Below are 15,595 nucleotides of genomic sequence, written 5' to 3' on the forward strand. Positions count from 1 at the left end.
TTATCGCAAGATTATGAAGAAAAAAGAAATAGTGAATTGCATGAGGAACACGTACAAGAACTAAGCAATAGGAAGCTACCTGGTGATTAACACCACCAGGCGATATGCCACATCATCACACAATAAAGGTTCACTAGAAGACTAGAATGGCAGTTGAAGTTCATGTGACTTGACAAGGCTACTTTTGGTGCTAACATGTGCAGAGGAATAAAAGCTTCCCGCCTAAAGTAATCTATACAAGCCTCCATCCCTACCATGTAAATTTGGCTAGTCTGAATGGACCAAACCCTGAAGAGGTCCATAAGAGCCAGCGAAAAGAGAATAGCTCTTCCCCTTCTATAAAATTTCTTCCTTCTTCCACCTCTTCTCCGATCAACCTTCTAAGTGAAAGTTTAGAGAGACATTAGAAAGAGAAACTGTCATCCTCTTCCCCTTAACTTGTAAAAGAGCCAAAGAATGCATCTCTATATTTTGCAGCTCAGCTCCCCTTCCTTTACCTTCCACTTTTGTATTTTCAATGTAATGTTTGATTTTTATATATTTCAATGGCCGAAAGGCCTATATCAATCAATACATTGTATATTTTTTCACTATCAATCTTTCATCTCTTTACTGTTCGTACTATTTTTGTGTTATAAGTAGTTTGAGTGTGTGTAAGTGCTTGATAAAGGATCTCTACTTATAAGGTTCATCACTTTTAACCTATGATTTATCCCATTGTCTGATTCTCTTCTAGAGAAGGAATCAAGTGTTGTTTGCCAACTACTCGAGAGAATAAGTAGCGAGTTAAACGTGCACGGAGAGTGACTTGGCGACAAGCTTTGTTCTGTCGTTTAACCTCCACCATGTGTATCCTGAAAGGTGAACAAGTGTGATGTTTAAGCGTTGAGAGGCACCTCACCTTAAATAGAGAGAAAATGCGATTCTTATAAATAAAAGAACCTAGATAGTTATCGCATAATTCATCTTCATCATTTATATCCCGAGAGGCAAGCAAGTGTAGCGTTAAACATCGAGAGGTTGTTCGCCTTAATTAGGAGATGATTATGTAATCTCTATCGCGTCAAGGACCACCACTTGGTTTAACTGTCCAACAATGCAAAGATATTTCTTCATAGTTCTTTAACACAAGTTAGTTCATTTTCCACAACCATGCCATTCCATGCCACCTTTTACAGAATCTCTAGTGTAAATAGTAGGTTTATTACACATATACATTTACTTTATACTGTACAGATATTGTATATTGCCTAGATGAGAATTAGACTTTATAATTACGTTCGATAGAAATTCCTTATGTTCTACTCTGGCTTACCCAGGAAACCTCTCGCTTCGCTTACACTTAGGCAAGCGAGAGGAAAACTTATATTACATGCATATCATTAAGGAAATTGGCAATGCATAGATAAGAATTGCACTTTTTATTGCATGATCCAATTTTAGTCACATACTAAGTCGCTCACTTAAAGCTTAACATGACACATCTACAAATAAATGTTGCATTTATAAAACAAGCAATTACAATTGTTCTTGTCTACAAATGTCAGCACAGAAAGTAGTCATTTCTTGTCACATCATCCCAACTACCATCCTAGGAAATCATCTCATGTAAAGTTTTACTAACATCTCGCCTTGCGACTCGTGAATCATCATTCTTCTTCTTCTTGCTGAGTTAACGCATGCGATCCTCGCTTTATTTCTTCTTTTTTGCTAACCAGAATGGAAAATTACTTAAAAGCACAGTTAATCAAGTGTGATGACTTATGTAAGGTGCATTATCTTGATATTACAATTTTGCACTAAAAGCTATCCATTTTGATTCTTTATATCGCATTTTAACTCCATTGTTTTACCTAAAAGGTCACAATAACTTGTATTTCTACAAATTATCAGTCTCATTATCACTGTCAAAGCTGACGTGAAGACACTAATATTACCACTCTTATATGGGGAGCCTAGATATGTGGAAAGTGAGGGTTGCTCACACTTAAGAGGAATTTAAGTATATACTTGAGAGGGAGTCTCACATCTAGGGAGAGCCTAAGTGATCAATAAGTTTAAGTTAAGCTTTAAGTCACTACAGTAAGAGTATTATTGATAAGTATTACGTTGTAAACTGCCTAACTTTTTCAATATTAGTGGATTATCTTTCTTGGACGCACTACCCCCTAGACATAGGTGGTATATATTACCGAACTGGATTATCAACTATGAGTCTTTTTCACTTTTACTTGATGTTGGTATCTTACTTCTTTTAGTTGTTGTCTTTGATTTTTGTGTGACATATGTTAGTGTGTGGCAAGTCAACCCATTGTCTTTTTCATGTATGCATGTTAGATCATTTTTTTATATTATAACTTAATGTGTGCATTTGCACATACTCATCACTCCCATAAATATTTACACGAATATTGATAATATAAATCAAAATGTTGTCTTACTTTTATTAAAATCATTATTAAAAATATTAGATTATAGTTTAATTAAGCTATCATCAAAGTTTCACTAACTAATTATCTATATATATATATATATATATATTTATCAATCTCTTTAAAGTTTGCCTACATTAATTATCTGCATTAGATACTTTTTTTTTTTTGAAAAAGAGAAAATAGAAAACAAAATCCTTATCAAATAAAGGGACATAAATTACCATTATGATGATTATTATTTTGAGGTTAGTTTATGAATTTTGGTCCTTGGACTTTGTATTGTGGATGAACATAAACAAATATAACTATTGTGACATAAACTTTTACTTCTCTCTCTATTAATAGGTCTTCAGTATTCAACCTTTTTTAAAATTATTGAAAAGTTAAAATATCTAATAGATTAATTTTCATAAATATAACAAAACACCAAAATATTTACAACATGTGTAACAAAATCAAAAAGCATAGGAAGCCAGTAAAATATTTTTTATAAATTCTAGATTTGTCCTTGCAATACTTGATATTGCAGATGATTTGTCATTTCTCTTTCTTCTTCTTTACGATTTATTCATCTTCTTAGCTTCTAGATTTCTTCAACTTCTCTTCCATATTTTCTTTCTTATATTTTTAATCACCTTCTCTTTCTTTCTTCACCTTCTCTTTCTTTCTTACAACTCCTCTTCTAGAATATCAAAGATCGTTTAGATATCACTTTGATATGATCTAAACAATCACTTACCTAGTAAACACGAGCAATTAGTATGGTAAACGCAACTGTTTAGATATGAAGTCCTTTTTCCATCGTTTAAAAAAAAGCCACACGATCGTGTGAATATGATTTAAACAATCGCTAACCTAGTCAACACAATCGTTTAGCATGATCAACATGATCGTTTAGATTTCAAGCCATTTACCATCATTTAAAAAGAAAAATACAAGAAATCGAAAGATTTTCAATGCCACAAATCACGTTAGGAATGAGTATGTTGGAAATGTCCTACCACTCGTGACGCATACGAAAGAACATCGGTATAGGTGAGTGCAATTTCGTTGTCCCAATAAATACATCGGGATTGCTTAACCAATTTGTTTTTTTAAAAATATATTGTGAAATTTTCTCGACGTTTATGCAGGAACGTCGAAAATGGTTACAACCATCCTCAAAGTCTACGTCGAAGGCGTCAGGGAAAATTAAATACTAATTTAATTGTTTAGTTTTCTCCAACGTCCCTGCATGGGGTCGAGGATAGAGCCAACCAATACCGATGTCGTTAGATAAACGTTAGATTGAATGACACTATCCTCGACGTTTCACTTTATGGCGTTAGAGAAAATTGAAATGATAATTTAATTGCTTAATATTCTCTGACATCCCTGCATGGCGTTGGGGATAATTCCAACCAATACCAATGTCATTAGTGAAACATCGGGATTGGTTAACACTAACCTCGACATTCTACTTTATGGCATCGAGAAAAGTTGGGTTTCCCGACGTTTTTAAGGTGCATCGAGAAAGGTCCTACAAATGGAAGAGGAAGAGAGATTATCGAGGTAGAGAGAGGAAGATTCATCCATCGTCCACCACCAGTCGTCCGTTATCATCGTCGTCCTCTCTGTCGTCCTATTTATCCGCCACCGCTCCTAATCAAGGTTTATTTTCTAAGTTCTTTTTGTTCTAAAATAAAAAAATGTATGTATTGCATGTTATTTATTGCTTTAGTTTAGTTAATTAGTTTTAGGATTTGTTTTACAATTTAGATTTTGAAATAGTTTTAGGATTTCGATTTAGATTTGAATTAGTTTTAGGTTTTAGTATCGAATTAGTTTTAGATTTTAGTATTGAATTGAAATTTTGTATAGGATTTAAGATTGACGTTGAGATTAAATTTGATATTTATAAATAACTTAAATGTGTTGAGATTTGTGGGTTATATTGAATTTGAGGGGGAGGGGTTATATTGAATTAAGAAGTTGTTTATTGAATTTGAAATTGAATTTGGGATTGTGATTTAATTTGAATTTGAGATTGAATTTGATATTGTCTTTAATTTGAGTTTGAATTTGATATTGTGTTTATGGTTATCCTGCCTTTATGGTAGCGTTTTTATTTCAAAATTAGTTTTTAATTTGTTAGTAGTTTTAAGGGTTCTTAGCTAGGTAGCTTTTAATGAAGTATGTTGGAAGTCTGAGGTAGTTTTAAACTTAAATTTAGTGAAAGTTGGGAGATCACACATAGCACATTATGGAGTAAGTTTGAGGTAGTTAGAGCATTTGAGAGGAGGAATATAAGACTAATCAAACCTATTTATGTTTTAGGGTTTTTAGCTATGGATAAGGGTTGGATGAAACTTAGGAATAAGTTCTCGGTTGAGTACAGAGAAGGAGTGTCCCAATTTTTAGACCTTGCAAAGTATCACATCGATAATTACGAACGAACAAGGTGTCCATGCAAGAGATGTATGAACTCAAATTGGGACTCATTAGAGGGTGTGGAGCGACATCTATTAACCATCGCAATATCTCCTTCCTATACAAAATGGGTGTATCATGAATAGCCCATGAACTTATATAGAGGTATACAAAGATTTGATGAAGGAATTAGCTGTAGTAACCCTTTTAATGAAGGAACTACCAGTAACCCCTTTCCTGAAGAAAATGAAATGTTGGGTATGCTTTATGATCTGTAAGCTCCAATTGAACACGTAGAAGAAATGGAGGAAGGTTTGGAGAATGACATGTCGTTGAATAAAGGGGTAAATATAAAACAAGAGACGACAAAAATATTTTAGAACTTATTGAATGAAGCACGTAGGTGAGCTATACCCCAGATGTTCTAAATTTTCTTCCCTGAATTTTTTGGTTACGATCATGCATATAAAGGTTCTCAACGATTGGAGTAACTGTTGGAACTTATGTCCTAAAACTCGTAGTTTGTAATCATATTTTATTCAATAAAATCTTTATTGAAAAATTGAATACTATAATCTTAAATCCAATAAACTAAGATCCCAAGACTATTTTTAAGTAAACTTGAACTTTATGTAGAGACATAAACATGGATTAAGTTCGAGTAAATAGCCTAAATAGTCTATAGTATATAAATAAAGGTTGGGCACCTTATTCAAAGATACTATGGATACGGCTCGCTTTGTAGTTAATACAAACGATGTAATCCTGAATCGTTCATGTATAGAGATGAAAGTGGGCGCATCCTATGTAAAGGGTTTACATAAGACAGAACCATGAAATAGTCACTTTTGCGTTATAACGTTGTTTATTGTTCAAAACTGACTATCTCGATTATTGATGACCTAGGTAACTTAATCTTAATCCTGAGCTAATTGTGAACTCCTGTCCGCACGAGATTATCGTTAGATCTGCATAGGTGAGGGTAACTCATTAGCTTTGGCCCAATAAGCCTTCCATTTTAAGGTGCAAGACGGAATTCACTCCTACTCGCTTTAAGGTTAGTAGATAGGTTGTTCTCTTAAGGACTGAATCCAAGTCTTGAACAAAAGAGCCCCACCCTCTCATCGGTTCGAGAGGGATTCGGTTTATAGGTTAGACCTTAAACCAATTGTTCAATAGTGAATTAGTGGAACTTAAGGAGAAAGATGTAGTCTTGGGGGTAAAACGATACTTTTCGACCTAGCCAAGCTTACGAACAACCTATGAAGGATTAACTTACTGATCATGGTTATATCAAATGGACACAAATATATCTATAGTAAGGGGAGTGCAACTACGGGACTTTAGTGGAATGACCCGTTAGTTAACGAATGTTGATTAGCTCGGTATAAAAGAGTTTAGCCTGTTAATCTCGGATCGCTGGAGTCCATGATCTATAGGTCCATTAGGTTCCCCTGATAGCTCATATGGAATAAACTTAGAACAGTATGATGGAATTAGTCGAATTGTTGAACTAGGAGAAGAGAGAGAAACTGACAAATATATGTGATATAGTCGTCGGTTTTAGATTACTAGTAGAGCTTTATGCTTAAATGGGATTTAAATATTAAAGATATGAATGTGGATTCATACCCGGAAGCTCGGAAAAGATAGAAATAGTCAAAGTTGTAAAAAGTCAAAATGTTGACTTTTGACTTTGAAAAGTCAAACTTTGACCGGCAATATGAGAAAATAAATGCAGATTCATGCTCGAAAGGTCAACATTAGTCAAGAAGGACAAAATTGTAAAAAGTTAAAATGTTGACTTTTTGGTTTGAAAAGTCAAAGTTTGACTTTGACCAAATGACAATTTTACCCTTTGACTAAAGTTAGTGGGAAAATCCAACATTTTGTTAGATAAACCCACTAACTATAGTGGGCTAGATGTTAGCAAACTATAATGACATTAAGTCCACTAATGGTTAATGGGTTATGTGTTGTTGGTCCATGTGTATGCACATGCAATCTTGCATGAAAAATCTCTATAAATTGGGTTCTTAGGGCTTCAAGGAAGAAGATTGGCTGATTTTCTAAAGAACAAAATTGGATTGGTTTTTTCTAAGAAATCAAACCCAACCCATTTCCATACTTTTTCATCTTTTTTCTCTCTCCCAATTTCCTTCATCCAATGGGTCCCACAACCCGGTTCTGAGCCCATAGGATAGTAGGTCAACCCTAGTGGTGGTTCAAGCATCAATCGGAGCTTCGAACGTAAGTTTTTCCTTAAAACCCTAATTTTAAACTTTTTTCGGTTTAAGGTTATTTTGTTAATTAATTGCAATTAAAGTAATTATCTGATCCTATTTTCGCTGATTTGTATGCTTTTCAATCAGTAACAAGTCCTTCGACATGTTGTTGAAGATATTAAAAGCAGCATTTCCAATGTGTAATACCAATATCCCTAGTTATACGAAGCCAAACGAAAATTGTGTGACTTGGGCCTTGGATACGAGACTATTCATATTTGTAAGTATGATTATGTATTGTACTGGAAGGAGTTCTGAGATTTACAACATTGTCCAACTTATGGTGAGTCTCGGTACAAGGTTAGTCATAACAAAGAAAAAACAATTCCGCATAAGGTATTACACCACTTTCCATTGATACCAAAATTACAACGCTTGTTTGTATTGCAAAAAGATCCATATGACATTAGATGGATAAATAAGTGAAAACAGAGGATGTGATGAGAAATTCAGCTGATGCATAGGGATGGAAGCATTTTGATTCTGAATTTCTTCATTTTGCTTCAGATTCACGGAGTGTTCGTTTGGAGTTAGCTTCATATGGATTTAATCCGTTTGGTCATATGAGTACCTCGTACAATATATGGTTTATAGTGTTAATTCATTACAATTTTCCACCTTGGAAATGCATTAAAGAGTCAAACTTCTTCATGTCATTGCTCATTCTTCGTCCAAGATCTCCTGGTAGAGAAATTGAGGTATACCTCCAACATTTGATTTAAGAACTAAAAGAGTTATGAAATTTTGGTGTGCATATGTATGATTCTCTTATGGGTCAGTTCTTTCAGTTGTATAAAGCCTTGTTGTGGACAATTAATGACTTTCTAGCATATGGTGACCTATTCGGGTGGAGTACGAAGGGGCATCAGAAGTAGGGTACACCATGGAAAAGTAGAGCGTAAGGCTCCTCCAGTGGTATTGAATGGGTATGAAATATTGGAACAACTAGATCAGTTAGAGTTTCAAGTTATGAGTAAACATCCTTCATTAAAAACAATATTGGTGATTAGCGAACTTTCACAAGTACGCATTCCAACTTTATGCTTCATTCACTATCTTAAGTGTTTATTATTTTCATCACACAAACTTACAATTATGTACTTTGGGAAACAAATGAGGTTGATACGTCATCAACGTGCATTTTCTTATTGGTTTAGGGCTTAGTGTATAGAGCAAATGAATTCGAGAATCGATATATGCTTATTTCACACTTTATATATATATATTCTTTTACATCAATTTCAAGTTCTAAAAATGCTTGAGAAAGAAAACCTTTCTCAAGATTTCTTCTCACTCGCGATGGGACTTCACTTGAGGTTTGTTTTTACAGTTGATGCATTGTCAGTGTCGTACGATTTGACATGTTAGAGCGTGATTCCCGACGCACTACACAGAATAGTGGACTCATGGACATGGGTGAAGCTAGTGGAGGTGGAAGTGTCGACAATAATTTCTACGATGTTTTAGATGAAGTGTTGCAGTTTCAATATTCACTTGGACGATGTGCTCAGCTATTCAAGTGTAGATAGTTCGACACAGACAACAACAAAAACCATAGGACACATGCGGAACAAGACAACAAATCAATCAACACGTACCATTTTTGGTTCATTGAGGAGCCAATGATTCTCAAAACCTAAGCACATTAAGTGTTTTACCAAGAGGACCTAAAAAATGATACCAATTGGAAAGTTCAAGTCGTACAAAATAAATGTGTATAGGATGTGTCGGAAGTCAAAGACATTGAGAATGAGCAACTTAATGTATTGAAAATCGTTGTCGGACATCGTATGGACGAACGCATTGAAGATGACACTCCGTGCAGGGTTAAAGTTGAACTTACAATGGTTGAAATACCAAATGTGCGTCATGTCGCTGACGACTTCATAGACTTTAATAATGAACAATCATCACTACCTCAAAGCGAATCAAGTGACGATGAATAATAATGTCTTCTTCATGTATACACATTAGTCATTATTCTATACATTTAGTTAGAGATACTCACATTTTTTTTAACGTTTGTTGGTTTTTATGTTTATAGGAATTATGTCATTGCCCAGCAATTTTCACGAGGCAGATATGTACTTAGAGTTGGATGACGCGTTCAACAACGTGGGAGAATCATCATTGGTGGGCGAAACTTTAGGTTAGTTTTGTTACATAAACACGTGAATCGATAATTAAGTTTCTATTTATGATAAAGTGTTCTTTTTTCGTAGATGCCCCTCAACCTACTCCCCTCCCACTCTGAGGAGACGTCAGCGCTTTTAGAACTTGGTGTTGGAGTGGTACGTACAACAGCATGAGAAGATCCCCTATATCGATTACCCAGGAGGGGACAAGCCCATCTCGCCACATGTCATTCAATTTAGCATAGCCATCGATGTGTTAACGTGAAACACATTTCCGATCACTGCCCTCAAGTGGGTTGATGTACCTTTAGAGTACATTGAGATTGTCAAGGGCGGCTTGCAGGTATGTTTGTGAAGTACTCAACATATACACTACTCCTCATATATGTAAAAAAAAACTAATCATTATGTATTTTTCTTTTATAGTGCTGGTTCGAGCTTCATTTCGGTGATCAAGCTCTTACTCGTTTTGTTGAGCATCAAATGCTCAGCACGTGGAAAGAATTCAAGGGAGAAAACCATCTACATTTCAAGCAGGTCAGAGACCCTGAAGAAGCATGTTTGAACCTACTAACGAGATTGGTGAATCGTATGGAAGATTGACACTTCCTTTGCGACCATTACATGACCTGCTAATACCAGGTGATTTATATCATCTACTTTTACTCCACAGTAAAAAAATTATTTTTCTTGTTTCGCTATCTTAACATTTTGATTCTTTGAATGTAGGAGCAATCAAGGGTCAACAAGGCTGCTAGAGTGTAGTAGCCTTACAACCACAGAAGTGGATCCAAGTCGTTCCTTCACGACAACACGATCTTGCTGAAGAAAGCGATCGCCCAATGGACCATGTCAAGTTGTTTAAAGAAACACACACCAGTAGGACTAGCGAGTTCGTTTTACAGGGGGCAGCAGATGAACATGTAAGTTTATGAAATTAAACTTTTTATTTTACTTTATATTTTTAATTATCATCCCATAACTTACAACTTGTATGGTGCAGAGTTAAACGCTGGAACTCCGGTCCCAACCCACCCCAAAGGATTCACAACCACTATCTTGGAAAAGAGATATGCGAGGCCGTGTTGGATATGCAACTGAGCTACTCAAAAGGTCTTGGTTGGTGTCCTAAGCCCAAGTGCCAAAAGAGTACTGCTTCCAGTTCTTCCTCTTCTTATCATGAGATGCACTCCAAGAGGTTAGCGAACTAAAGGGTAGCCTTGAAAACGCTAACCACCTAATTGAAGAACAACAAATAAGAGAGAATGAGTGTGATCGACAAATGGTCGAGACTGCTCGACAAATGGAGGAGATGAGGAAGATCATCGAAGAGATGAGTCGGATACATAGAGGACCATGAAGACGGTTGGGTACGTATTTTTCAACTTTTAATTCGTTTAACTCTCATCTATGATATATATCTAATTGTACTTTTATCTTATTTGTAGGTTTGGATTTCTTTCTTTTCGCATGAGTAAGGTTTTAGAAGATTGGTGTAGTTTTATTATTTTAATGTACTTATTTTGAACAATTTGAACAGTATTCATTGTAATTTTTATTAGACATTCAGATTTCGTATTTTGATTTATAAATTGTAAATTTTTTATTTAATAATTTGGTATAAATTTTGTTTGTTGCCTTCCAAAGTGGAACCGAAAACAATAGCTCACGATGACATAAAAAAATAATACAAAATAACAAAAAAATAAAAAATAATAATAACATAATAAAAAAATTAATCCCAATGCAAATATTACGGCAAGGTAGGGATTTCCCCCAACGTCGTGGAAAAGCGTCGGAGGAATCTTTTCCCGACTTTGCGTTTGAATTCGTTGAATCCCAACGCACGGAGGCCGCATTGGGTATAGTACACTGTCGACATTTGCCAGATGTCATAATGGACTACGTCGAGGATGCATCTATTCCAACGTCGTCCCTTATTGTGTCGGTAAAAGTTCCCCCGACGCAGTATTTTCGACATTCTGGCCGACAAAGTTTTCAACGTCGACATAGCCTGTGCTGACGCGCTTTCCTATTTGGACCGACGCGCTATGGTGTCGCGAATGCCTTAGATCCTTGTAGTAGAAGTACATGATTGTGTGGATATGATCTAAACGATCGCTTACCTCGTCAACTCAATCGTTTAGCATGGTCAACACGATTGTTTACATTTGAAGTCTTTTTTTCATCGTCTTAAAAAAAACTACACGATCGTGTGGATATGATGTAAACGATCGTGTACCATAGTTAACTCGATCGTTTAGCGTGGTCAACAGAACGTTTAGAGTGCAATAATTATGTGAATTTTTTAGAATGTTGAATTGGTCCATAATTTGTTGGACATGAAATTGGAAAATCTATTAAAAATCAAAAGCTCGCGTTAAAGTTTTATAGTTTAACCTAATCTTTCTTTTTTAATGAAATAAATAACAGTTAAAGGGGAAATTTTTTCTCTAAATTTAAATGCTACCTCCGATCACAAATATAACGATTTTCTACTTTTAGAAGTTCTTTCGTTTTTTATCATATGTCCCATTCCCTCCTTATGGATATTTCCATATTTTATTATAAATACAATCTTGATGAGATATGGTTCAGTGATCCAAAACCAATAACCTTTCAATTCCCCTTCCATATATGCTAAGAATGAAATGCATTTCTGTGGTCCAAGGATTAATATCAAGTTTTTATTTGTGTGGCTCCTCTTTTATTAAGTTGCTACGGAATTGGAAATTTGAATTTTTAACATTTTGGTTGATGACATGTGGCTTAGCTTGACTAGATGAGCGAGGCACTTAAATTAACACAATTAAGCATCGTACTCATAACCTCACATAATTAGGGCTCTCCAACCAACTAATACTCACTTAAAAATTCAAATATAAGTTAGGTTTTAAAATTAGAGTTGTTGAGAATCCTACATAAAAAAGATAAAGATGGGTCACAATCTTTATATATAGTACATGATCCAATTTATTCAACTCAATATCAATTGGTTTTGAATTAAAACTTCATGTTTATAAATGTGATCTAAGATACCAATGAAATCCAAAAAGTTATTTGTTAAAAAAAATGGAATCTAACCACAAATTGAAAATGAAGAGAGACTATTATCTAGAGGGAGCATATCGAAAATCTCCCCCATAAAAAAGTTGAAGAGGTCTCTTCAAAATAGGCAACTTTGTGTGTACACTAAATTAATGAATCAATAGCATCTATAAAAATATAAAATTATTAATAAGATAGTAGATGATTGAATAATTATCTTGATATCTTTTAGATATTTAAGTATATTTGGATGGAAATTTTACGACTACAATTACGAGAAATTTTGAGTTAAAAAAGCATAAATGTTATTAAGTAATTAAGAGTGCCTTCTCAAATTCATAAAACTTTTTTCCTATGACTATGAGACAAACTTTTAAGATCAGAACCACTTCATTTATGTTTACTTTTACAATAGTGCTTATAGCATAAGCAGTACTTTCGAACAAGTCCATGACGTAATAATATTTTAACAAAAAGAAAATTAGAAAGAAAAAAAAAAAAAGAAAGAGAGGGAGGGTGTGTGGGGGACGAAAGAAAAAGGAGAAGGGGTATATAAATAGGGCATAAGTATAAATAAAAGATATATAGAGAAGGGATACTCTTTAATAATTTGATTGATAGACTTAAAGTGAGAGAATGAGAATCAAATTATGAGTATGAATATGAATATCACTCTTTCTTCTTTAATTTCATCAAAAACTCACTCAAAAGAAACCACAAACCTATTATTGCTATACAACCTTTTACACTTTTCTAAAGCCAAGAAACAACAAAACCCAACTCAATAATTTAAAGGAACAACAAAACCGAACTCAATAATTTGCTTGTTTTTTCAGTCTTAATCTGTGTATATATAGAAGAGAGAAAGAGACATGTATTGTTTTGTTTTGTTTCGTAAGAGCTTATCCAGTTGATGAATAAGTTGGTACAATAATTGGAAGTGAGATTATGTGAACCAGAAGAAAGTTTATGTTAACAAACGTAGGAAGCAAGCATGCTTTTGGGTGGGGGACACTTTCACACAAGATAAAGATGGTGTTGTCCTTTTTCCTCCTTTTATTTTATTTTATTTTATTTTTTTATCATTTTTTAAGATAAAAAAGGAATTAGATCGAAAATGGGTAGGAAATCGGTGATGAAAATCGTGAGAAGAAGATTGGACTGGGTGGGCTGCCAACAATGAAGGTTACCGACGAAGAAATGAGGAAAATTTTTACTAAATTCATTTTAATAAAATAATTTATTTTAATAAGTTGACTTTAATAAATTTATTTTTAATAAGTTTATTTTGCATAAGGAGGAAAATTTTTATTTTTAAATTTTTATATTTTTATACTTGACGTTTTCATAACATTTTTAAAGTGTGAAATAAAATTTTTAACTATACTAGACCTTGTTTCCATGTCAAGCAAATGTCAATTATATTTTACGCAAAATAAACGTCAAGTAAAATCTGCACTATACTTGACGCTAAAAAATCGTCAAGTAAAATCTCCACTATACTTAACGCGAAATAAAACGTCAAGTAAAAGCTAATGTAGAATAATTCAAAAAATTTGATGAAAATTTTGTCTTCTTCAAACTATACTTGACGTTTTTTTCGCATCGAGTAAATGTTCACTATACTTGATATGAATAAAACGTCAAGTAAAATCTCGCTTATACTTGACACGAAAAAATGTCAAGTAAAGGCTAACGTAAAATAGTTCAAAAAATTCCGTGAAAACTCTGCTTTTTTAAGACTACACTTAAAGTTTTTCCTTTAAAGTTGTCAATACTTGACGTTATTTTTACAAAAACGTCAAATATGTAACAGCAGCTAGTGTCAAGTAAAACAGATTTTGTAGTAGTGAGAGTTCAAAAAAATCGACTAAAAATTCTGAATGGTTTTAAATATAGTAACATGGACCAAAATATTTACGAATATTGTAAAATATCACAGTCTGTTATAATAGATTGTGATATATTGCTATAGAACTAAATCTTTTAATAAAAGAACAAAAAAAAAAGTTAGAGATAAAATTTGGTTAGGAGAAAATTTTAGATCGTAAGACAATATCTTGGTAATTTTGTCTTTGAAGGACTAAAGAAGCTAATAGGGATACATTTTGTTTACTAATTAATGACAGAGAATTTGTAATGTATAACAGTTTTTGTATAAAATATTAAGGATATGGCAGTTTATGAAACAATTTGCAAATATAGCAAATTTTTTATTTTTTAAAATATATTCCAATATTACCCTTGTTTTAAAAAGAATACTGGTGCGAATTTCTCCTCCTCTATTCCTCTGCGCGATTTTCTCCCTTCTTCCGCCTTACCATTCTCCACGTTAAGAACGCCTTCTTCTGCACGACGCCTTCTTCTGCCTCCAACGACGCCTTCTTTCGCCTCCAACCACGCCTTCTTCTGCCTCCAACCAGTCGTCATCTTCCGTCTCCAACCACAACTTCTTCTGCCTCCAACCACAACTTCTTCCGCCTCCAACCAGTCGTCATCTTATTGTCTATTTTCTCTTATTTTCGTTAAATCATCTGGTATGTAGTCTTTGATTTTAGTTTCGTTAAATCTCTAGATTCTTTCTTTTTAGTATTTTAGTTTTTCTGTTTGTAATCTTGGATATGACTTCATCTTCTTGCAGAATTACATGTCTATCATTTTCTATTAATGATAGTGATAGCTTGTATCCTAGTGTATCACTGATAGAAGTCTATCACTAATACACTATGATACAAGTCTACCACTGATAGAACTTTGTCTTCTAGCATTAATACACTATTTTTTTTTTAATTCTTGCAGAATTACATGTCTATCATTTTCTATTAATGATAGTGATAGACTTGTATCCTAGTGTATCACTGATAGAAGTCTATCACTAATACACTATGATACAAGTCTATCACTGATAGACACTTTGTCTTCTAGCACTAATACACTATTTTTTTTAATTCTGCAGTAATTTGGAATTATGATTAAGCTTCCAATAGTAGTGTTTCATAGTGAACAGTGGGATGATACAAATAGTTACTTGAATTACAAAACTACAGGTGTATTGGTTGATGAGATGATGTCTTTTGAAAATTTTGTGAGTTTGATATTAAGAGAAGTTCGATTTGATGCATCTCCTTCTTCAATACAACTATCAATCTTATTGGATTATGGTATCACTGATATTCAAACTGTGGTTCAAATTCAAGAAGATAAAGATGTTACTTGGTTTCTAAGTTTAGTTAAAGGGCAAATTACAAGACATCCATTAGTTGCCCATGCTATTGCTCATGTC

Source organism: Cucumis melo, chromosome 3, assembly GCF_025177605.1.
Source record: "Cucumis melo cultivar AY chromosome 3, USDA_Cmelo_AY_1.0, whole genome shotgun sequence".
In the NCBI taxonomy this organism is placed as follows: Eukaryota; Viridiplantae; Streptophyta; class Magnoliopsida; order Cucurbitales; family Cucurbitaceae; genus Cucumis; species Cucumis melo.